General features: G+C 38.4%; 1 long non-coding RNA gene across 1 annotated transcript in view; it reads left to right on the top strand.

The window, feature by feature from the left end:
* The first annotated feature begins 299 nt into the window (after window positions 1-299).
* The window catches only part of LOC121905448, a 38,267-nt gene continuing 11,523 nt past the window's right edge, over window positions 300-27,043 (top strand). Inside the window, exons 1-2 of the long non-coding RNA XR_006098417.1 lie at window positions 300-376; window positions 1,523-1,706. This is a non-coding gene — a long non-coding RNA (uncharacterized LOC121905448). The remainder of the gene's footprint in view (window positions 377-1,522; window positions 1,707-27,043) is intronic.

Here is a 27,043-nt window from a genome sequence, read left to right as displayed (position 1 = left end):
AAGGGATGTAAGACCTTAAAATAGTTGAAAAAACATATAAATGTAAACATAGAAAATGTCTCTATAGTCTCTGTGCTTCAGACAGATCAAGAAAGTGTGAGCAGATTCAAATGAATGTTGTACAATCATTGGATGAATCACGCTGTGGGGAGATGATCTCGACCAATGATATTGTTTGAGTTCTGGGGGCAGGTCCGCCCAGCGATTCATCCAATGACTGCTCAACATTCAATTGTTCGAATCTACGCGTACATTGTTGATCTCTGTCTGAAGCACAGAGACTACAGAGAAAAAATTTCTCCAGATAAAGTAGCGCAAGTCATTTCCCAAGCCTGTTGATTTGAGGATGATGATTCGCATTCAGCTTTCACTATAGGTAAGGTAATCATTTCATTTTTTCTTTATAATATGAAGTTTCATATAAAGAGAGATATCAACTGAACATGAGTTGAGCTAACACCAAGGACAGCAGAAAGGGAAAGTAAGATAGTAGCATTCAACGCTAGCTACAACTTGACATAACTAAAGCGTTGACGTTGCATAAGTGTCAGAATTTTAAAATGTATGTGGAGTCAGCAGTGCTAATGTTAGCATTTGCTTTGTGTATGCATTAAGTAAGTCTTTGTGGCTTCAGAAAACATAACGTTATGCCAGTCCTGATGAAGCTATTAAGGTTAGCCTCGAATCAGAATCTCACATCAGTCATAGTAACGTTTAATAAGTTACATTTGTCAGTTGACCAGTTACATGTTAAAGCTCCTATTCTGTCCTGCAAACATTAAATAAAAGACTGTGGCAAGTTGTGACCTGAGAAAGACTTTAAGTGACAGCTAGTATGCAAGTGTTAATAAGTTTAGCCAGTTAGCTTGATAAGTTACTAATACTATTAATTAAAGAAACATTAGACCGCCCAGCTGCACTTATTTACTGCTAGAAGTAAATACGTTACCAGTAACCTGCTGCCTACCAACTAAGTTGGTGTTGGTGTGTGTGTTCCTCGACATTGCAGCAGCAATGATTAGCAATAACAGTAAATTAGCAATATAGCAATATAGCAGCACACTAACAGCAATATAGCATTTCAAAAAGAAACACAATGCAGTAAGATTTACAGTGTGGTAGTGAAATGATAGTGTAGTGTGTGTAAAGTGCTGTGTGAGTGTGTGACTGTGTGTGTAATGTGCAGACAGGCAATTAGTGTTCATTTTTCATAAGCCTGGTTGTCTGGTGGAAAAAAACTGTCTCGGAGCCTGCTGGTCCGGGCTTTGAGGCTGCTGTGTCGTCTACCAGACAGCAGAAGCTGAAACAATCCATAGTTGGGGTTAGAGTTAGAAATACAGTTGTAATACACTTGGAAAATAATAGAACACCTCAAAATATGTATGTTTTAATGTAATGTTAGTATATCAATGTGTCACAAATTTATTGATAAAATAAGTATTTTAATCATGATAATTATTTGAACTTTGCATCCCCCAGCCTCTTCCTGAGTTGTTTTGCTTTGCTGGCATGGTTTTCCCAGGCACAGCCTTCACATACGGCCTGCGTGGTTATTGGAAGGTTCCGGGCCTCAACATCCCCATGGTCATATCCAGCCTCACCACCCTGCAGGAGGGCGTTCTCAGCCAGGGGAAAGCCAAGTGGAGTTTAAGCAACTGCTTCTGGGTGCTACACTGCATGACCGAGGCCTACTATCTGTTTACCAGGTGTGTGCACTCGCTCACTCATTATATAGATCAGTGGCTAAACCTGGAGGAAACTCTGATTATGCCAACACTAACGCACCTCAGAAGCATTGTGTGTAAGCATTTTGGATTTTACTCTATTAATGGCAAAATTAGCGATAAAGATGAGGCTGTTTGCCGACTTTGTATGAAGCAACTACTTTACAGTAACATAACCACAACAACAAATGGAGTCACCTGTTAGCTTCTCACCCATGCAAGGCTAAAGAATCTGAGCACCTCACCTAGCAACCTCACCTAGCTTTCTATTTTTTGCCTATAAATTACACAATGCTAATGTTCTATATAATTTTAATGAATTCCATAGTACTGTGAATTCATTCAAACTTTATTCAGTGAAAAAGTGACAGCCCTAGCGCGGATGCTGCATGGGAGACGGACCTGCTGTTTTTGCTGCTCCATTCATTTAAGCTTCAAGTCTATTTTTTCCCAACCCTGCGCATTAGTGAAGCATGGATATACATACTTTGACTGCTATGTAAATAAATTATATATTCACATTAAAGAAATCCATACATAATTATGTTAAACTAATTTTGGCCATCTGCACTAAGATTTCAGTTTCTACTGATAGGCCAGATGATCAGTAATTTAGAGAATTTTCACTGTATTGTTGATAGTGTATATATAATGTGTATATTTGTTGTTTGTTTTTTATTTTAAACTGTATATTCTGCATAATACAATCACTGTATTGCAAGTCAAAAACTGAAAATCACTCTCTTGCCTAAAGCTTGTGCAAAATACTGCACCAGAGTTTTAACTGATCCAAATGTTTTTTACTGTTATTTGATGGTAAGTATTTAGCAACTTTTGCTGCCAGACTTTTTACCATTTTTTTACGATTTCTTTTTTTTACAGTGTAGCTGTGTCCATTGATTAGGTTTGATTGTGCATTAGCTCCACATCTGACTGGCTTTGCAGTAATGCCTAATTAGTAAGACATAATTTGTTGACTTATAGAAATAAATAAATAATTTTATCTGTCCATGCATAACATGACTTTGGGCTGCCGTGTTAATTGAATGTAGACATATGCTGCATTGATAGGTCCCTGCTTGCCCAGATAAAGATTACAGCACACGTTACTGGTCATTATATAAGGTCATTTCAACATAATGTTTTTCACCGTGAATCTATCAGAGAAGAGCATACAGCACGGAGTCAGCTTCTAGTCTTATCTTCAGGTCAGAGTCAATGAGGTCCAGCTCTTACACAAGCTCCAGTACACATGTAGATGAGACACATGCAGTTTTTCTCAAGACAGAGACATATAGTCTGACTCAGCTATAATACATATGTAAAATGATAAACTCATTACTGTACTCATGTTAATATGTGATATTACTTTCACATTCCCCCCTTTCTATCATTTTATTGCTAACTTAGATCTTTGTGAAATCAATACCTTACTACCCTATGTCCTATGAGCGCTGCATGACCCAATCAAGCAGTCAGGTTCAAAGGGTCCTTCACTAACAAGTAAGGACACCTGCTAGAGGATGTCTCTTCCCACAGTTGACAAGCAAAGGGTAAAAGACCACTGCGTCTTAGCTACCCTAATTATCCATGCCACAAGAGAAAAACTTCAAAGGCTAGAAGAGCAAAGAAAAACATCTTGAAGCACTCAACATCTATCTAGAATACAAAATCAAATTAATCAATGTGGGTAATGCAAATGTAAACATGATTACAATAAACCAAGTAAATAATATTGATCAATAACACGTTAACTATAATCAGTATCAGCCAATTAGTCACGGTATTTTAAACAGGTCAGAATTTGCATTTATCTTCTGGTTACAGTGGTGGTAGCTCTCAGATAGCCTGACTGGATAATACCCGATGATTATTCTAAGGCACATAGTCAATTCAAAAACACCAAATGAAAATAACAAATTTCAAAAAAAAAACTTGAAAGACCTTAAACTCAACGCATACTTCAAAATCAAAACACTCATCATGATCTCTGTCATAAGCATCAGGAGCTGTATCAGCATAACCATCATTGCCATCATCAGGATTTAGGGTGAGTCAGCCATGCCTCATTATAGATTTGTTTGTCCTAGTGTTGATGAAGACTGAAACATGTTCATTAAAAGATACATATCAAGCCCTGGGGCTGTTTTTCACAGTTTTTCAGTTTGGACAAGGCCTCTTACCTTCAGTTAAGGAAAATGTGAAGGTCATGCAAAGATATTTAGGCAATCATGCACATCCAAATGTGTGGCAAGAGTTTGGGGAAGGCATGTCAATGCATGAAATCATAAAGAAATGGTTTTTCTGAGTTGTAGAAGAGCTTGACTGACCTGCATAGAGATCTGACCCCATCCAACACATTTAGGATGAACTGAAACGATGACATAAGCTAATATAAGTGGTAGACCTCATTGATGCTCTTGTGGCAGAATAAGAGCAAATCCCTGCAGCCAGGTTTTGAAATCTTGTGAAAAGCGGAGGAGAAAGGAGGTGAAAAGAAGAGTGGAGGCAGCAGATTAAGTTGTCCACAAACCTTTGATCATGTAATGTGCTGGATCGTAGGATTAGACCAAGTACCATCAAATAAGAAAAACTCATTGATATTAAGAATATCAAAGAGTTAAGTAATCTTGATACATTAATAAAACAAATAATGACTAAATTCAAGTAGACAATGAGCGTTTCCCAGGGTATGTTTACTTACTGATTGTTTGCATTGTATTAAAGGTATCAGGTGTCCATTTACTGATTTACTTAAAAAGTATATTTAGAAATGGAAAAGTGGAGCCTGCACTACCTCTCAAGCAAGTTAGAGATTTTATTATTTATTATTTTATTCATGTGATCTCCTACCCTTCTGGTCCAAAAACCCCTGTAATATTCGTACCCACTTCTTCTAATGAACTGCAATCTACACTGAACTACAGACATTGTTCCAAAACAAAGATGGTGACCTTTTCTCCAACAGCAGGTATTTCACTGATGAAAACACTGGTTGTGTCACCCTCTAACTTGTAATCACAGTAAAGACCACTTTCTCAAACATTATTAGGCCTATATTGTTGTTCCCCTTGGTGAAAAAAATGTTAGATATCTATAAAGTAGGCTTTTGTCATCTCAAACAAATCTCAAACAAATCAGTGAAAAGCCATTTGATTACTGTATTAACACACATATCGCGGACTGATGATCACAGATTGTTAATGTACCACTGAGAGTCTCGTTTTACAAGTACGTCATTAGAATTCACACAGTCTCTGCTGCAGTATTGCACACATACAGTAAACAGTGTGTGAGCTCCGTCTTTGTCTTGTTGTAGTCTTTTTATGCTCTGTTACTCCATCGTCAGTGTCTGTTTCCAGCGTTTCACCACTGCGGTTTGACAGACATCATGAAACCATGTTTAGCAATTTATATGCAAAGCAGAGAAATGGAGAAAACATCAACTGGAATGATACACAGTTACACAGAGAGAGATCTAATTGGACAGAAGGTTGCTGGTGGTGGATGTGTGAGATACTGTAGCTCTGTTGAAAAAGGGACGTGCTTGGAAACAATTAACACAAAGGCGAGAAGAGGAGTAAATGGCTGTTGATCCTATAATCTGAGGGGAGTGGATAATGGCTGAATTTTCACTTTGGGGTACACTGATTCTTTAAAGGGGGATGTTTCCCTATTTTTGTGATATTTTGCTCATAATTGGGTCTCCGTAGTTCCACACAAGCCTTTTGGCTTTGGGCTTCATTAAAATAACCATTACCATTATTCCCATTATTCATGATCCATTATGTTTATCAGCTGGCCATATTGTTGCCCTACCGCCCCCTTGAAGCACTTTTATCTGCCACTCCATAACCTGGTTCCCACCCTCTGAATCACAGCCCACATCTACAATTTTTTCAGTCAGACTGAATAATAAAAAGAATGGCAAATTATAATTCAGTACGAAAACTATAATTTCAGAACATTTCTGAAGGACATTCAGTACCTAGCAGTATACCGTGAGACCTTCCCAACTGGCTGACAATGGAGGGTGGTCAAGCGATCTGGTTCATCGGGGCCCTCCAGGCTATAAAATCTGGCCCATGTGCTCTCTGTTTCTTCCTTTCTACAGCTGATATGCACCCGGCATCTCCTTCTCTTGGTTTTGCATCTTCAACCATGGATTGTATATAGAGACGTAGTGAGGTGTGACATCACCCATTGGTTTGCAATGGAGCCGATTTGAAGCCCAGAGATGCAGCTTATCTTTTCAGTTTGGATCCAGGACCTTCCACATAAGGAGTGCTGGGTGTTGCCTCTCACTCTCTGGAAACATGCCCTGCTACCTTGGACCGAAGCTAACGCTAGCTTACTGGGAACACTGAGTGGTGCACACTTGGGTTAATGTTAGCTACTTTGTTAACAGGGCAGGTATCATAATCAAGTAACATTAAACTTACCAAAATATTGCAACAATAGTCAGACTCAGTGTGAGTCCCGGAGCTGAGGAGAGCAGCAGGTGAGCGAACTGTCAATCACAGCTGTCAGTCAACATCCACACAGCAGACATCAAAGCCTACTGTAAGTCTTCAAAACTTACTAACAGAGCAATAATTTCCCAAACTGTGACAGCTCAGAATGGTTTGCTCAAGTGTTGCAATTTCATCAAATAACATCTCTGACTGAAAAATCTAATTAGACTGAAGATTAGACTGTTCTTATTCTCCACAATGCCCCATCTGTAGGGCCAACATGGGTTTCTGCAGTAGTGATGTAATGTTTCTTGTATCATCCTAACTTCAAAACATACAATCTAGTAGTTACTGGTGGCTGCACGTTCATTACAGAAAGGTATACAGTAAAATGTTTCTAACTCAAATCCTAAAGTCAATTATTCAACAAATTTAACATCCCAGTGGGGAAAAAAAAAAAATGAAGACAAAGTGGGTTTTCTAAACCACTAATCCTCTGATTTCAGACTCAAAGCTCAGAACTGTCAAAAGCAGCTTCCTTCCTTCCTTCCTACCTTGTCTGATCTGGTATGACCAAATACAACAGCTTTGAGTACTCCAATCATACCTTATCAAAACTGAAAGAGGAAAATAGAGAAACAAGGAAGAGAGACAGAAACAGACACACACACACACACACACACTCATGAGCAGAAAGATCAGTGGAGAGTGAAGTAAAGGAGGCTCTGGATAGAGGCTTAAGAGCTCTCATACATCATCTCATTACCTCTGCTGTGTGCACGTTATATTTCCACATTTCACCCCGTGTGTTTTCTCGTGTGTTTCTGTGTGTTGTCTTGTGCTTCCGTACGTGCACGGATTTGTGTGTTTGTGCATCTCATGCGTGAGTAGCCAGCAGACAGATGCTATTATTTGCATGTAAATGTTTCCTCTGCTGAATTTACAGCTGCCATCCATCACCAAAGATTTCTACTGTCCATGGACGGGCAAACGGCGGTCTAACTGTGTGCTCTTACACTGACTAATACCACTTTACACACCAGTGGACTGGTATCACAATGAACAGGTATCAGAGTCTCAGATCTTGTCTCCTGTGTCAACGTGGAACACGAAGCATAAAAGTTGACTGGATGAATGCAGGCCCGGCGCCAGGATGAAGTGACTGAGGGGGCTGTTAAAAATAGTGAGGGGGTCATTTTTTTAACCGTGTAATAGCCTCAGAAAGGCTAAATAACAACAATATAAGGCTACTAGAAGCGGTGACAGTTGGAACTGGTGGAGGCTGTGGACTAATTCTGATTGTGCTTGTTGTGGAAGGGGCCGCCATTGGAGTAACGTCTTCTGCGGCTGGTGGAGCTAGCTTGGTCTTGGCTAGCTCAATTTCGACAATATCATTGCTGCTGCTGGGGCTACTGGCCCTGACTGGGGTCTTTACTGTGTTTTTTCTTGCAAAACCATGTTCTGATAACCATCGTTATTCCTGAACTGCTTTTTACGGCTAAACGAACAAGTCTATTTGTTAATTAAGATCCTCCTTAGTTGCTACTGGGGTAACAACTATTCTTCCTGGGGTCCATACATAAAATAACACAACATCAACACACTACATACAAGAAACAGTCAGACAACACAGCCCTCATACCTCTCACCCAAAACCCTGATTCCCCTCAACCCACCCAACAACCTCCAGGTCACCTCATACCCTCACAAAACTCTCTCCATGTTAAAAGAAAATCACTCCAATAACATCAACAATGATAACAATACTGACAATAAACAGTGAAAACAAAATAAAACAGAACAAAACAGAACTCTGTTTCCACCAGGAAGGAAAGCACTCAGGTACAGAATTGAAACAAACAGAAAAGGGCAGACTCAACAAAACAAAACAATCACAATCACATAATATGAAGGTCCACATCGGAAAACAACAAGAGCAAAAGACATACAGTCAAACACTAGACAATAGCTGATAACAGCTTTTTTAAGTGCTTTTTAAAACAAGTTATGCTAGTAGGTTTTTTTAGGGAACATGGTAGAATATTCCAAGAAGAGGTAGCTATGTAGAAAACAGATTCTAGGTGTAGGTACTACTACATGACCTTGTGTTACCTGTGTGGTAGTATGACCGTGTCTGTTGGTGAAATATGAAATCTTAGAGTGTAAGCTTTTAGGCTTGGGCAAAGTACAGAAATTACAAAAGAAAACTAGGAGACTGCTTTTTAGCCAGGAGAGAGCATCACGCATGCCCTCGACACTCACCATGGTGATTTGAACCAAAGATAATACATTTTGTTTTAGATACACTTAGCACAAGCTTATTATTTTCTACCCAATTTGACACGCACTCAAGTTCACTTTTTCTCGTGTCAGAAAAAATACCATTAAAGTACACACACTGCATCCTGTTAGACAGGTACCCTTTCATCCAGTTGACAGCATTTATTCTGAAGCTGTAAGCTGGTAGTTTTTTCAGTAGTAGTTTATGGTCAATAAAGTTGAAAGCAGCACTGAATTCATGCAAGACAGCACCAACAATTTTTTTTTATTATCTATTTGACTCAACCAATCATCCATCATTTGTGTTAAGGCTGTACAGGTTGAGTGACCATCTTTGAATGCATGCTGAATCTCAGAGTCAAGGCCATTGACAGAGAAATGCTTTCATCCCACTGAAGGGACTCCTGCTGTCCGTAGATATTGGAATGATTTTGGCAACTTTCCATGCCTGAGGGAAAACAGTTTCCTTCAGGCTAAGGTTAAATATGTGACATAGCGGTTCAGAAATGTAATCAGCTATAATTCTTATTAATTTACCATCAATGTTATCCAGTCCAGACTGTTTATTGTTTTTTACTAAGATTAGTTTTTATTTTTACATCCTCCAGTTGTACTTGTTTGAAGTTAAACCTGCAATCTTTCTTTTTCATGATAAATTCTTTAATTAGTTCTATAGATAGTTCATCATTAGAGTTATTCATATTTTGTCTTAGACTGACAAACTTATTAGTAAAAAAATAACTAAAATTGTTGGCAATTTTGAGGGGTTTTGTGATAAATGCACCATCAATGCATCAGATTCAATAAAGGAAGGGTTCTGTACTTTAGACCTGCCTAAAATACATTAACAGTATTCCATAACTTCTTCCCATCATGCTTTAGTTCATAAATCTTGTTTTGATAGTCAGTCTTTTCATTTTTGTGACCCTGTTTCTGAGTTTCTTCCAATTTTATTGCAGCATGTTTAAATTAATTCTGGTGAGCCATGCATGTTTTCAATTCCTCATTGAGCCACAGGGCTGACATACTTCTCACAGTGAAATTTTTGTTGATGCATGCTTGTCAACAGTCTGTAACATCTCTGAGAACATTTGTAGTGCAATATGTCTCTTTTGCTGTATATACTCGGTCCCACTGTAGATTTTTTATGTATTTAACTTTTTTTTTTCACAAAAGGATCTATAAGATCTGTGCAGCACAATTCTAGGCCCAGCTTTCAGTACTTTCGTTTTTCTTGCTATAGCAACCATATTGTGGTCACTAAAACCTTAGCCTTGGAGCAGAGCTCATTGGCATTGGTATAAATGCAGGCAATACATGTGGCAAATATAGCTCACATGTTAGAGTTCACCCTGGTAGGCACATGCATCATCTGATTCAAACTGCATACATTCATTGCTACTAGTACTGTCTGTTTCAGGGCATAGGCCGAGGAAAGTCAAAGTTTAGGTCCCCCAGAAAGTATATCTCTCTAACTGCATCTATAACTTTATGAAGCATAGTACATATGTCATCAATATATTGTATATTAGAGCTTAGGGGTCTATAACTACAACCAATGAGCACTAGTTTAATGTGAGGTAGGTGAATTTGAAGCCAAAGGGCTTCTATAACTGGATTAATCAGATCATTTCTGATCTTAATTGAATGTGGTTTTGTACATGAATGGCAACACCTCCCTCATGCTTATTTCTGTCACGTCTGAAAATTCCATAACCAGGTATAGCTACTTCAGACTCAATGTTGGGTAACGTGCAGGTGATACCTTAATGTTAATGTTAGCTGAACTACAAGTAAACAAACTAGTTTTGGTTTTCATGGCTTTTTTTATCATGTTGCGTTCAGCGCACACACCCCCTACATACAACAAACAGCACTGTCCATTGTTCTGAAACAACAGCTAAACTATAGTCACACGTATCTCGGCCAATAATTTTGTTGTTTTTGCTATTTTCCTATAGAAACATAAAGCTTAAAAAGAGGGGGCCCAAAATATAACTGAGGTGGCAAAGCCCCCTTAAGACCCCTCGTGGTGCTGGGCCTGGATGAATGATAAGGAGCACAGCTACAATTCAATCTACAACACTGACAATAGTGGTCGATAACATAATACAGAGGATCATCTGAGTGCAGGGAGGTAGAATATCTGAGACTGCATCAGGGATGATATTTGGGAAACTGCCCAGCAGTTCTAAGATGAATTTGGAGGATGAGTATTTTTGTTTTTGAGGGTGGAGTAACAGAGCAGCTGTGGTTTGCTAGTAGTCTACAGTGTACATGTCAGGTGATGTTCTTCATTGTTCCAACATCTACAGCTTAAAATGTCCCCAAAATTTACTCCTGTTTGAGGAATATTTGCTAAAACCTCAGTGCCCAGCAGATTTAGGACATTACTGAGCCTTTTTTAATCACTAAAGTATATTTTCATGACCCTTTTTATAAATTTCCATCTTCAGGAATATTAGGGTTTTCTATGAGAATAAATTATGCAAAATTTTAACTGTTTCATGCTCATGAGGATGAACATTTCAATTTATTATATTGTATACTGTATTGTAGCGCCACCCTTGTCAAAGTTTGCCAGATTGTTTTACATTTGTTGAAAAACTGCTTTCCAAAAAGTTAAAAATGGAAAAAATACAAATCTGTTCAGCTGTGTTTTTTTACAAATGTGTCTTGTTGTTACAAGGAAACAAGGAAAAAACACAACTTTGCTTCAACACCAAGTGTTTTGTATATGGACACATTGTGGCACTGCTGGATCTGGAGCTACACCAAAAATTAATCACTTGTCCTTGGCCGAACTTTCTACCAAATGTCACTGAAATCTGTTGGCAAGTTTTTGAGATATCCTGCTAACTGACAAACCGACAAGTAACCTCCAAATAAAACTGGAAAACATATCTTCTTTGGTAAAGGGTAAACATTTTCCTCTTGGAACATGATTGTCAAATATAAGCATCCACTTTGAATTTCTACTTATTTCTGCTAGATGGTTGCTCTGTCAATGTTTATCTGTCACTGCTACTCAGCTGTTCCCTGCAAGAACCACAAGAGAAGGGAAAATGTGTCACTGATATTTGTTCATGCATACATTATTTAAATAACTTGACTGTTTGCTTGCCACAGAAGGAAGTGAGTCAAAGAGTCATGAACCCAGATTCAAAAAATAACCTGTTGCTATATTCTCCACTTATCAGTAGCACCACTTCCAGCTCTAGAAGTCGAGACTCAAATTTGGAGGAAACTCTGAATGTTGATTTTATCATGCAAAGCTTTTTGCATCCCGAGGGCATGGGAATTGTCCATATGAACATGCATAGTACTGAATTCAAAATGGACTAAGTCTGGGTGCAACAAACTGACCCTGATATTTTTGTGTTTTCTGAAACCTGGTTGTCGAACAAGGTTAAAAATGCTGATATTTGCCTTGATAACCATAGTGTTTTTTGATGTGATTGGCCTTTTTAGGGAGGAGGCCATTTTTGTAAAAAGTTGTTTATCTGTTATGTTGTTACCTCTACCTCTGTATCTAAGCAGAAATGTTTTGAACTCTTGGCTGCAAGTGTTTGTCTGGGGAAAAATAATGCTGGAAAAGTACTAGTTATTGGGTTTTATCGTTGACCTTCTGCACCTACGGATGCAATAGATTTTTTATTTGTTTTGATATCCAGCTATTAAAATTCACAACTTTTTATCCTGGGTGATATAAACATTAACTGGTTAACTAATACTTCTGGTCATCTAAAAAATCTCTGCAATGAATTCAGTCTCACACAGCTTATTTCTTCCCTTTCTTGGCTGGATCTAAAAAAATGCAGGAAAGGCCACACTTCCTAGATATTATTTTAACCAATAAACCTCAACATTATAAATCCAGTGGTGTTTTTCCTCTCGACTTCAGTGACCACTGTCCAACAGTATGCATTCATGACATGAAATTAAAAAAAGATCCAAACCACGTATTTTAAACACTTTTCTGAACAAGCATTTTTGTTTGATTTTTCACTACAGTGGTATTGGGTTTACGGTATTGGCAATTCCTGATCCACACTTGGCCTTAGATTTTTTATAAAAACATTTAATTCCATTGCAGACAAGTATGTACCTTATAAGAAATTCAGAGTCAAAGACAGGAACAATTCTTGGCTTTGTTCGAAAACTGCTGAAATGTTAAATGAAAGGGATGCTGCCTGGTGCAAAGCGTGAACAATTAAATCATCCTCTGATTGACAATACTTTCTTCAATATCGTAATAGATGTCTCACTGTTATTTGAAATGCCAAATGATCATTTTATGTCTCTGCACTACCTGAAAGTAAAGGATGCTAGTGAAATTTTGGAAAATGATTAAATCATTATCACATAGTCCTTCCTCATCCTTATCTAATGAAATTGTACAAAGTTCAACCACTATCTCAGTTTGAAGTTCAATGAACATTTTATTTCTTCAGGTTATTTATTTGAAAATGCCGGATTTCCTCCCACTGTCTCTAATCATAGTGCACCTTGCTGGGAAAACAAATTAGGCACTCAGACCTTTTCATTGAAGCCTTTCACAAATCCTGAAGTGTTTAATGCTCTTTGTTCTATTGATCCCATAAAGTCCACTGGGGCTGATCAGTTAGAGCCGAGGCTTTTATTATTAGCAGCTCCATTACTAGTTAATCTGACTGTAGTAACAGAAAGCATCCCTGACCTTTGGAAGATAGACTATATCCTACCTTTGCATAAAGGAGGTCAGTCAACACTCCATTTTAAAATCATATCAATCAGTGCATAAGATTACAAGCAGGATTGTGTTGCCTTTTTTATTGATTTATCTAAAGCTTTCAATAGTGTCGATCATCAAATTCTTTTGAAATGCCTGGAATCTATTAGATTTGATGAAAAAGCGTGTAATTGGTTTGCAAATTATCTCAGTGGTAGAACACAAGCTGTTGTGGCTGATGGCTATCAGTCCAGCTTTATGAGTGTTAACAAAGGTGTGCCACAGGGTTCTATTCTAGGACCACTTTTATTCACAATTTTTATAAGTTAATTAGGTGAAAATGGTATAAACAGTACAATTCATCTGTAAGACACTATTCTCTCTACAACACCGCCCTCTGTTGCCCAGGCAGTTCAAAACTTGCATTTTTGATTTCTGTGCTGTACAGGCAATTTTTAATTGATCTTAAATTACTTTCAAACTGTAATAAAACAAAATGCATGCTGTTTTCTAGAAGTTCCACTGAAGTGAATATTTCTACCCTTAATGGGCCAATAACTGAAAGAGTATCCTCTTATAAATATCTTGGTCTCTGGCTTGAGGACAAGCTGTGCTTCAAAAAACATATTAATAAACTGACTAAGTCCTCAAAAGCAAAACTGGTATTCTTTTATACAAATAAGGCATGTATTACCCAGAATTGCAGAAAGCAAATTGTTCAGTCAACATTTTTATCTGTTATGGACTATGGTGATGTAATTTATATGCACTCTCCTGCCTCTACTCTTAAACCTCTCGATGCAGTCTATCATTGCACCCTTAGGTTCATAACTGGGGATGACTTTAGAACGCATTGTTGTATTCTGTATGAGAAAGTTGGGTGTCAGTTGTTGGTAGTGAGAAGACAAATGCACTGCATTCTGTGTATTTACAAAGCACATATTGGAAAATTTCCTGGGTATCTCACATGTCTTTTTAACTATAGATCATTGTCACACTGTACTAGGTCCCAAGACTATTTGGTCCTCGAAAATCACCATGTTAGTACTAAGACTGGGAAACTGGCTTTTAAATACTATACTCCACACAAGTGGAACAATCTGCAGAAGCTTGCAAAATTAGAAGAGCTAATCCCTTTTAATCAATTTAAATCTCTTTTGACTGACAGAGCAGTGTGAATCCATGTGTTTTCTTTGAACTGATGTTGTCCCTTATGTTGATGTCTTTGGCCTGTTTGTTGTATAATCTGTTGCTGTATACTGTGACTTTTGTGTGCTTTTATTGTTTTTATATGTACTGTAATCAGGGCATCCTTGTAAAAGAGAGCTTGCTGTCAATGTCAGTCCTCCCTGTTTAAATAAAGGTTATATATATATACACACATACGATTTAAAGCTCAATTATCACCCTCTTTTGGCCATGACAACTGAAAATAAGTCAGTCTCCTTGGACAGTCAACACACACATTATCTTTAGAGTGTGTGGGGCTTTAGGATTCAAATCCTAAATTCAAAGCCTTCAGATTGAGCCTTGAACTAGCTTTCAAAGCAGTCAAGATGATTTTAACATAAGATTGGTGCCAATTGGAATGTAATCCTGTAGTTTGAAGTGTTTAAAAACTATAATTGGAATGCAGTCATATCAATGTTTGATGAGTCTTTCAACAGTCAGTAAGGTTTTAAATGTCTTCTAGTATGTTCTCAGTTCTACCTATATATATGTTGCCATCTTTGTTTTTCGATTGGCTAATTGAGCACAACTGATCATGTTCATCGTAGATTCATCTGCTGAATATTTTGAATAATTGATTAATTATTTGGTCTACAAAAAAATTATGAAAAATGCATCAGAATTTCCTAAAGCCCTACGTCTTCAGATGTTTAGTTTTGTCCAACCAACAGTTCAGTACCTAAAATAAGACAAAGAAAGACAGCGATTTAAAACAACTTAGAAGCTAGAGAATGTTTTTCATTTTTGCTTCAAAAACCACTTCTGGGATTAATCAGTTATCAAAATAGTTGCCGATTATTTTTCTGTGTATCAACTAATTGATTAATCGACTAATCATTTCAGCTCTTTAACAGATGCTGCCTAGAAAAACGCTCTTAACACCTGTGTCATGCTGCTAACATCCAAAACGGGTGAAATAAAATAAGTTTCACTTTTGTTGCATCGTCTGTGTGTGTGTTTTTTGTACTGTATCCTGTCATTTTGGGGGAAACGTCTTTCAGACTTTTTGTCAGCGCCCAGTTTAATGCGAACATGATCAGACTGAAACTTGTCAATGTTTGTATGTGTCCTTCTTTTTGTGTTTGTGTGTGTTGATGTCTCATTTTTTTTTAATAACAGCTTTGCTGCGAGAGGCTTTCACTTGCTCCACTTTACAACACACACGCACACACATACACACACACACACACACATATGCACATACACATACACACACATACAGATGCAAGAGATGCAGAGATGTAATATGGAGTGACATGTTTGAGTGGAGCTCAGAGACAGAGTGAGTAAAGCGGGGAATGTCTTTAATGTAACACCTACTCATCTACACCAGAAACAAACAAGTCAAAGACAGCACCTCTTCACACAGGCTTGTACATACTGACTCACACCATCTCGCACACACACATATGCATATGAAAAGGCTGCAATACAAATAGATGAACTCCATATTCAGCCATGTTCTCATATGCTGGTACCGAGTATTCACCAAGAACAAACATGGAGGTGATTCAGACGCATAATTGCTTTGAAGAAGATGTTATGTGACCTTGTGTTGGGAATTAATAGAATACCAGCAGCAAAAGATAATACAAATCTGGTGGACTGTCTGAGCACTGCTGAATATATTAACACAATATCTGACCCTTTACTTCCTTCTGTTTATTCTGAAGCTAAATAAATTAAAATTCTAATAGGTTGTCTAATGTCTCTGTGACAAACATGAAGGCCGCCTCTGACAATCAGAAAAGTCTTATTATCAATTACTTGGCATTGTATCTGTTTTGTCAGGTTATCCTCCAGTGATTGGGGATCATTACTGAAGCAGCATTATTGTGACTGCAAACTGGCACTTTGGGTCAAATGAGCTGTTGCGCAGAGTGAATGGAGGCGCTGCTATCAGTGGAGAGTCAATGAGATGACACTGGCCATAGAGACAGTGTCAGTGATAAGAACGGGTTGCTAGACACCCTTTTTACTCTCCTCACCTCTTTCTCTCTTTCCGCTGGAGCTCACTATGTGTCTGTAAACACCTTATTTACGCTGAGGCAGTTCATAAGTCTCAAGCTGATTGGATAGCTGCTGGGTGGCTAAAAACGCAACCAGCATGCACATGAGCTGGATTTGTCAAACTACAGTGAGAGTTGCACTGAGGTCAAAAGTTGAACAAGTATAAACGATGCATCCATACAAGCTACATATACGATGATCCAGTCAGGTTTAATTGATGAGGCCAGGTGTAAATGGAAAGATTGTTGATAATGGACAATTTTACAAAACCCTGCATTTCATTCAATAATGATGTTTTTGAAGGTTCAATATCAGTACTAGTCTCAGTACTACTCTCCAGAGACTAAAAAAAAACCATGATAGTTGTTATTAGTCTTTGTAGCCGTATCTAAACGAACTAACCTACCTATGGCTCATTGACGTCTTTTAAAATAGTTTTTGGACAACAACAGAGGATATCATTATTTCTGATGTCCATCGCCTGAGAATCATCACATTTGGAAGGTTTCTTCAGTATCAAAGTAATCCAATAATAATTATCTGCACATCCATGGGTACATTGCAAACAGGAACTGCTAACAGCTATTTCGACATACTTTTAATGGTGTCAAATTGCCAAAATGTGAACAAATATAGGCTAAAAACAGCTGAAATTAGTCAATAGTACAAATAAATCTGCATAAACAGCTTATTGTCTGGTTAATAACTCAGCTAGTCAGCTTACTACCTCGTCTTTAGCATGCTAGCTGCATCTATTGTGACTGGCTAGTGGTAGTATGTGCATGGCTGAAAGGCTTAGCAGTTAGCTTACCTACCTACATACTTTTTGGCAACTAGACTAATTGGGCATAATCACGATGTCAGTACACTTCCAGCTATGCCACTATCAGGTGTGACCAGGCCTTTAGAAGTAGCATCGTAATGTATCTTGCTATCTCTATTTCAGATCTGTTTGATCAGACATTGACTTATTGGAGAAGTGCTAAAAAACGTAAGCTATTTAATAGCAAACTACTAATACAAACACATGGATGACATGAATATGATGGATCATAGTGAGAAAAAGTTTTGCTTGCTGAATATGTAGTGACTCAGTCTGCTCAGATCATTCAGTGGTTGCAGGGATGAAGTATTCACCTGGATGCCTGCCAGTTTCAATTTCTCTGTTTGTTTTTTTTAAAGCTTTCTTTATCACAGGGATGAGACCCTGAAGTGCCACTCACACTCCATTTAAAGTCCCTCCACTCAAAAATGTGTTTTGCTTATTGTTATTTCTCTTGAATGTTTGAGCTTCATTGTGCAGAATGATGTATGTGCAGAGTTTTGACATTAGAAGCTGTTTTCATCTGCTGAAGGGGGAAAGTTTCTATGCGCTCACGTTAAATCTGACTTTAAGGGGTGGGCCTACGAGCAAGACTTGTGATTTCACATCTTGTTTGGAAGCCAACCATGATCAAGTTTGTACCTTACACAAGTGTGATGTGCAAACTTGAAACCTCCAGTGCACATACAGTGAGAATTTACTTTTCAGTCAAGTAGAAGACATCTTGTGCTAAGCAGTTAAACTTTTGAAATGAAATATATTCACATATTCATAGATTCTGGATTTTTCAGTGAGGGAGAAGGAGTCGTTTTAAGGATTTTAATGATATAACTGAACTTTTTTTGAGGAAAAAAACCATGTTGGACACAAATTATTATTCAGAGCAGAGTATTTTTCTGTCTTAAAACATGTCAAGAGGGGATCTTTAATGAAGTAATTACACACAACTTAGAGAAACAGATGCATTTACATGAATATGGCAGCAGTCTATGCTGTTAAATAGCTGTTTACTGTCCGATCTGCCTCTCATTTACTAGTTTAAATTGCATGTTTTGCTTATATGTATGAATACATTGTTTGTATGTACAATGGGGAAGTTGCCTCTGCTGTGTGTATGTGTGTGAGAGAGTGAGTGTGTGTGTGTAATTGGTGATTCTGACCGCTTTGCTGAATCATTCAATGGCAAAACCACTGCAACAGACGGCTGAACAAACCCATTACTCTGGCTCAGTGCTTCTGACACACACACACACACATACACACTCAAGACTCAACAGTGACCCGCAGTGACTTCAGAATACCACATGACCTGCTATACACTCCGTGGGAAAAGGGCAGCGAGTGAAAGAAGTGTCAAAGTGGAATTAAAAAAAAAGTTGAGACGGAGAATCAGTCGATCTGAGGTGGAGAGAGACTGTTTTGAATAAGAGATAGAGGAGACAGAAAGAGAATGAATCAATTCACTCAGCGTCTGTTGTCACCAGAGGGGGGCAACAGAATATTTCCAAACCACTTCCCTACACACAATCACAAGAAACCCTACCTGCCCTATACTGTCGTCTACAGGTGTGTGTGTGTGTGCGTGTGTGTGTGTGTGTGTGTATCTGAGTTCGTTGGGAAGATGTGGGCATTAAATTGAGCGATGGAGTGCTCTCATTGATTTCCACAGTAAAGGAAAAGTAATCTTCTCTGAACTGGGCTGTATGTGTGCATATCTGTGTGTGTGTATGTGTGTGTATGCCGGTATCGCCCAGTGATTGAAACAGTGGTCAGAAAACAGTATTAAAGATTTTATAGGCTCTCCCCATAGATATATCACTCCAAAATCAGTTGATAGCAGATTATAATTGCTGCTATAAAACAGGAACACTGCCCGTACAGTCCAAACAGAAGCCCCAGTAAGTTTCACGTACGTTTATTTGCGAGGATGTGGAACGTTTCAGGTCAGGTTTTCCTCTGCGGCGCTAAATTGCTTTCCAACGAACTGGTACATGACATTTTTCAACCTGCAGAAAGGAGAAATATGCCATTTGCCTCGGCAAGCAAGTCATACGGGCGAGTAAAGTGTCAGTGGCTTGTAAGATTTATATTGCTGAAATTGAGGGACCTTTTAATATGAAAAGAAGTCTAAAAAACATGTTTTTTTTAACAATACGTACACCTGATCCTTCCTTACAACATCTGCCCCTGACAAATGTTCCCATATAAACACAATAATTGTATTCCACGTCTGATACTGACTACATCTGACCTCTCCTCCTCCTTCCCTCTCAAAGCTTCGTCCTTTACCACATAACAGCAGGAGACAAACCCAGAAATAAATCAAGCCTTGGTTTTATTTATTTTCTATTAATAGCTGTTCAATTCCAAAGACATAGAAGATCTTAGTGATGAAACATAACCAAGGTTAATTCAATATAATCTGTTAAAAATTTGATTTATCTTTTTGCCAATAGTGCAGACAGACACTCTGGCTGGAGATACAGTATTTATCTTATTGATTTAACAGCATATTGTTTTTATAATGTATCACACATTAGAAAACTGACATTGTCCAGACACATGAAAACATATAAATCTCTTAATAATGGATAGTGCTGATGGGTAGGATGATAAATAGTCTGCATGCATGTGTGTCTATGTGAAATACACATTTATAATTTGTCTTAAACTCTTTTAATGTATTACATTTAATATTTACAGTACTTAAAGATGCACTAATCAACATTTTTAGATTATATATTGTCTAATTTGAGAAGGGTGACTCGTAATGATGAACCTACAGAGAATTATCGCCCGGCTTTGCAGTTCTCGTACGGAGCGTTTTTGTGTCTTTCAGCTCATTGTTTTGGTTTCACTGCTCTCATCAGCATCATTCCAGCAACAACATTCAGCTGTTCTCAGCAAAGCTCTGATAAACCTATTATATACCTGCCCATCAAACAAACAGCAAACAGACAAAGTTAATGACTAGCTGGTGAACATAGCAGAACGTTTAGCAGCTACAGAGCCAGATATGCCACTCAGGAGAAGAGTGAAAATCGGACTTACATTCATCAGGTTAAAAGATATATGACCCCAAATGAGGGCTAATGCTGCTTCACATCTGCTTGATGTGTAATTAGGCAACTGTTTGCTAATTTCATACAATGATAATATGTCAATGTTGTGTCTACCGGTTGTTCGGAAGAACCTGTCCAATCCAAATTGTAGTTTACAGACTGTAAAATCTTCTAATACAAATTTCACATGGCCTACACTTTGTTCAAATCTTATGACAGGGCTGGAGGTGGGGCTGGATATTCAACTCTGCCTTCCGGTGCTTACAGTCAGGTGTTTTGTTACCCAAAGTTGGCAGACAATTCGCCGGAGTCATGCCATTTTCTGTCCTCCTGAGGTTTTTCATACAGGAGGAGGAAGGCTTGTTATGCACACTTTCAAATCTGCACATTGTGTAAAGAAAAGGTACATACTGAGTAGTCTTCTTATAATTTAGATCTACACATGTCAAAAATGATGCTATGTGTTTATTTTTTTTACAGAGATTACATTATTGTGCATCATATGCACTGTAAATGCTGTAACTTCAGTTTCCCACAATTTCTCATTCTTTCGTCATTATTGGTAACAAAGATAGTGATGTTCTGAAGTTTTCATGTTTTCTTTTGCACACATTTTATCTTTGTTAGTGCAATCTGTATTACAGCATTGTATTTCATAGTATTATATATTTCAGTATATTTTTAGTGTGTAGAATTTTTCATTTTTTTTCTACCTTTCTTCAATCATTGCAATTTTTAACATCATTTTTAATGAAAATTGCAACCTTGAACATTATGCAAAAAAACTTATATTTCTCAGCTTGTTTTATGTTTGATGGTTTATTATTAACATGATGAAATAATGGCCAAATGTGGAATTATTGTACATCTTGTCAAATCAAAAAATCTCTGGTGCAGCTGCAGTACAATGCAGATTATAGCGGAAAAATATTTCAATAATCTAAAAACATCAGCATTAACATCAGCCTTTGATGTCAGTCCTTCAGAATCAAAGAGCAAGAACTTCTTTCAAGGCCCACCATTTTGCACAAACGGCAATCATCATAATCATCACAACCGTACAAGACGAAAACCGTTCAGAACGACAGCATGATGCAACATAAATGCAGAAAAAAGACATATTTAGAGTAAAACTGGTGATTCGCTTCTTATTCTCAACCAGAAAACGTCACTTTCTGCTCTGCACTCAGCATGGCTCTTTGCTACTGTGCTCTGTTCCTGCATGTGTAATCAATAAAACTGTCTAATTACATGATACTGTCGCTCAACAACTGATTTCGGCATTTGTAGTCACCCATTCAGCCTCACTCTATCGTTGATTACATCTGTTTTGATTAGTCAACTTACAGTTTACCTGCAGGGGGGAAGCAAGGCTCATTTATGTGATTGCCAATCATACAATCAGAACAGCTATTATGCTATTATAGATTATGTGTTTTCTACTGTCGCTTTCTCTCCTGTTGATTTGACACGTTGCGCACTGCAAACAGTTGTAGTACAGTCTGCTGGAATATAAAAAAATGTTTTATTGTATGAATTGTTTTTCTGATAAACAACATAACAGAATTAAGGAATTCTAATTGAATACTATAATCCCTACATGTTCCAACTTTGATTCACATGTTTAAACTTAAAATAATTTAGAGTTAAAATTGCCAGTGATGTTATTACAATACATTCATTTGGCAGACAATATTGCCCAAAGTGAAATACAGTAAGTGAATTCAAACCATGACTGGGCCTACCAGACACAGAGCCCCAAAGGGACAGGACCCCATAACCAGACCCTATGTTTGATATGATTGTTATAAGGTTATGTAATATATTTTCTAATATTTTTCTTTTTGTCAATAAATCTCATGTGCAGAGCTAAACCAACAATGAATTGATCTACTTACAAGTCAAAGCCTGATACATTGTATTCCTCTGTGCCATAGACCTCCATTGTTGTCCAAAAACTGTTAAAAACACGTCAGTGAGCCACATCGTTACACAGGGTGACATGTTCCTTTGCCACAAAGATTATGGCCACGGTAGCCTGGTTTGTTTAGAACTTACAACACTTGTAAGTAGGATCAATTCATTGCTGGTCTTTGGCTTTGGAAAGTCATATACGTCTGTACCACAATAGTCATGAAATTTGATTCATAATCTTGATTAAGAGGGAACTCCGCATTACTTTTTAAATTGATATATTAATACAGACAAATTTTCCAACGACACACATATGTAATGACAGCTGTGAAAGAACCTAATGCCAAAACTATTTTGGAAGTGGAAATTGAAAATGGCCAAAAGTAATTAATATCACCTGAGATAAGGAGAACCAATACTAGGTCTGTAACATTCCCTGACGTCTCCTGTCCTTTCTCAGCTACAGCCTCAGGTCTCGAGGGTGTTCATACCCTTTAAACAACGTGCTGCACACCAAAGTGAACACTACTCAACACATCCATCCATTGTTGCTAGTATCTAATGAAAGTCTCTCAGTTTGATACAGACTTGTATTTCAGCAATTGTTTGACAATTTCTCTTTCTGTCGATATGCATTTCTCTCTCGGTTGTTCTTAAAGTGACAGTGCTCTCGTCTTGAAGAGAAAGCTGGATTTATAGTCGATACAAAAGGTTAACGGGAGCCCCAACGAAAACACCTACAGCACAGATGTTCAGCCACTTATGTTCATAGGACAGGAGGTTCATGGACTCATACAAAGCAGTGGTCGCGGTGAACATAAGGTCTGCGGTCTAATGCTTTCGCTAGATGTGTGTTACTGAAAAAGAGAAGACTATGGGCAGAGTTTCTTCAACTTCTTTGGGGTCGTCTTCACTCTCAACAATCTCTACCGGCATCAGGAGGATGTAGGAGAAAAGCAGCTCATGTCTCGCAGTCCCCATGTCGTATCTCCGTCATTGCTGTAGCCCCAATGTGTAGTTACATTTTTGAGGAGGGTCACATCAGCTACGACATAGCCTACAGCGTTACCTTGGGGCCCACACATGTAGCCACCATAGGTACGATAACGCAGAATAATCCAGCACAAGTACAACAATCAATGTTTTCTCTCTACAACGTAAATTGCATGCTGTTACAACCCAATAAGGGAAGCAACATACTGATGATGTAGTCAGGCAAGCTCTGGCATTTATTGTTTGGCGGACGGACAATAACAAAAGTTACAAAAGTACAAGCTTTCTGCTCAGTGGTTAAATGAGAGTAACGGACAGAAAATGGAGTCAAGTGAGGCGAGGAACAAAGGGAAAGGGCTGCGGGTGGCGCCAAAACATAAAACAAACAAAATAAAATACGCCTCCCAACCCAACAGATCCCCACTGGCTCACTACAGCTGGAAGCAACTGAGAGAAACAAAATAAAACCGTAACTGGCTGCACTGATCTTACCTGTCAAGATAAAACACACTTTAGCAGCCACCCATAAGGTCTAGTGTTCAACTAGACAGTCAAGTTACCGGGGTGTGGTGCCGAAATAAGGGATGTATGAAAATAAAAAAAACCACAAAGTAAGCCTAGTGCCCTGATCCTGAAACCACTAAACTAGTGTCTTCATTGAGAAACATTATTTCACAAATCAAAAGCTAACCTCAGAGCTAACTATCAGATGAGTCAACATTACAACAGGGAGACACAGAAGCGGACTGCTCAGGTTAAATCACAGCCGCCCCTGGCATTTGCCCGAAGCAGCTTTTATCATCTTGAGTGATGGATCGGGCCAGCTGGTGATTGGTGGCTGGACCGCCCACCTGTGTTGGTGCCCAGACACAGGTGGGCGGTCCAGAGGCGTTGCCCAGAGGGGAATCCCTGTGGAGGAGCTGATGACGCCCTAATTTTAGACGATAGGAGGTATTTTAGAAGAAAAGACTGCACCACAGTAAAACGTAGCATTAGAAAGAGCTGTCAACCAAACCTATAACATATGCCAACAATCTTTAAAAACTGAAATTAATGAATAAAGCTGTACCTTAATATGAATTAAATGCAACCAAATCAAATAAATATCAACAAATATAAAATAATAGTTCTGGGTGGCTTTTCAGCACATTACAAAACCAAAGCCAACTATTTAGTGAGTCTACTTGATGATACTTTTAATAGTAACTTTTTTTCCACAAAGAAGACCAATTCTCACTGCTAAATCAACTTGCAGAAAAAACACCATGAAAAGGGAGCAGACTACATGCAGTCTTTTTTCCTAATTCATTTCAGGCTTTGGAGACGGATAATGAAAACAATTTCTGCAATCTTGCGCTGTAATTTTCAGGCCAGGGGGTGTAAATAATAAGGAAAGCAAACCTCAGGATGGACTTAAAGATAAAAGATGTACCTTTGAAGAAGTCCATGACTAGACATGACGGTGTGCGTGTTCATGAATCAGAATTAGAAAGGAAGATAAAGAGTGTTTAGTATGGGGAGCAATTTCATGTTGATGTAATACACACAAAACCACACATCCTCGACTTCATCATCCACTGGGTGATCTCGGGCATCAGCATTTCATCAACTTTGTCTATCTGTGCTACAGTAAGTGGACACTGAGTGCACATCCTTTTCTCATCACCCACACATTTTGTTTTCATTCCTGAAGCAGTAAAAGTGATGTTAGACCTGCTGCCAATGAAATGCCTGTCATTGGGGACTTTGAAGATTTTAATAGCATAAGTGCTGACGCACATCTATGAAGGCATAAAAAAATGTCGTCCTGCACCAGCAAGCAACGGCACATGCAAGTAATTAATTGCCTGGCATGACTGCAATCTTGTCCCCTCACTTTGTATTCTGCTGTTGCTCTGTGCTGCTCATGTTGTTCAGTCTGCTTTTTGCCATTATGTGTTTGATTCCAGCAACCTAATTTAAGAGACTGCCCTCCAAATAAAAACAACAGAAGCAGTTGTTTCAGCAAGAGCCCCAAAACAACATAATTTTAAATGCAAGTGACAAAAACTAGGTGACATTATTGCTGAGTGTTCAAGTTCACATGGGGAGGAGGTTGGGGTGAATTTATGGGTCAACAATTCATTGTTGTGTCCAACTGTGAATCAACATTGTTGTTTTTGGGTTTTTATTCAACCATGGCCACAAACAGCACCTAAACTTAAGGGGGATATATTATGCTTTTTGTGGTTTTCTGTCATTGATATACTGTTATGACGTTGGATGTCCATGTTAAACGTTCCAAAACTTGAGGTGAACATATGTAAAAATGCTCTCTGGAGGACAAAAGGCCAGGGTTCAAACATCCGTCTGTTTTGTAATATTTGTTTCTGAGGTTGTTGGCGTTGTCTGGATCTGATTCTGGCTCAAACATGTATGAATGTATTTGAGAAGTTGTAAAGAAGTAAAGAACAAGTACAAGATTGAAATCCTACGACTATTGTTTGTCTGCAAGGGGAAGCTTCCAGGAGCTGGCCAATCAGAACAGAGTGGGCTCATCAGGAGGAGGGTCTTAAAGAGACAGGAGCTGTTGCAGACAGAGGCTGAACTGAGGGGCTGCATAAAGAGCCAGTATAAATTAAAGCAGTGATAACTGATGTTTTTAATAATAACATTCTATCAAATGACAATGTGTAACGTCAGAGGCGTTGCTCATAGTGATGAATCTACAGAGGATTATCAGCGACGTTGCAGCTCCCTTTGGCTTTACAGAGCTTTATAGCGAGTTTCAGCTCATTGTTTAGCTGTCCGACTGCAACTTTACTGTTTTGGTTCACTCTCATTGTTTTCAGAGAAACAGACACAGTTAGCGACTAGCTGGTGAGCATATTGGAGCATTTAGCAGCTAACGAGACAGATATTTCCCTCAGGAGTTGATAGAGACCCAAAACAGAGATAAAAGAGAGTGAATATTGGACTTACATTCACCAGATGGACAGAAACACGACTTCAAATGAATGATAATGTCTCCAACGCCATATCAATTTAAAAGGTGATGATGTGTCACTGTTGTGTTCACAGTTTATTTCCTCCCCCAAGTGGCCAAATAATCTGTTAATGCAAGTTTAAATGATGATTTTTTTTTAACTGCAAATCATGCAAAGATATTCCACAAAAGCCCCAGAATAAAAATATGGACCTTGAACATTTAACCATGTGGTTATTATTGTTTTCATGATGGTGAAGGTCCCTCAACCCTAACAATGTAGTAATTTTAACCCAACAACAACAATGATCTTTTCCTAAACCTAACCAAACCTTAACCACAGTGTCGTCACATCAACAGTGATTTGTAACAGGTTTGGAAGGCTAAGGCAAATAATGACATCTGGAGTGCTTGGACCAACAACAAATTTTGTCATTTAATTTGGAGGACTTGTTCTAATTTAATCTCTGCTGGTGAAAGTTTCCTTACATTCCTGTCACTGCGTGTAAGCAGCAGCGGCAGCAGCTCTGCTAATTTCCCTTTCTGTCCTCACTGCGGAAAGTGAAACCTTATGTGTCGTGTCTCAGTTTCACCTACCTTGACATACACAGAAGCAAACACACAGTTACACATTCCTGCACACTTCCCAATAGCCCGAGGACAGCCTAGAGCAACTCCAATTAACAGCAGCACTCACTAAACAAAAAATCGCAAACTCCTCTGTTCTGTAAATTTTGAGGGACTTTAGAAAGAGGCCGCTTTAAATTCTGTCCTTTAGGGGAAATATTTGCCCTAAAGCAACATGGCACACGACACACACACACACACACACACATATGTAGGCACACAGATGCTGACAACACGCATGCACACACAC

This window comes from Thunnus maccoyii, chromosome 2 (assembly GCF_910596095.1).
Source record: "Thunnus maccoyii chromosome 2, fThuMac1.1, whole genome shotgun sequence".
Taxonomy (NCBI): Eukaryota; Metazoa; Chordata; class Actinopteri; order Scombriformes; family Scombridae; genus Thunnus; species Thunnus maccoyii.
The sequence above is the reverse complement of the archived record's forward strand: the minus strand, read 5'-3'. Positions and strand labels throughout refer to the sequence as shown.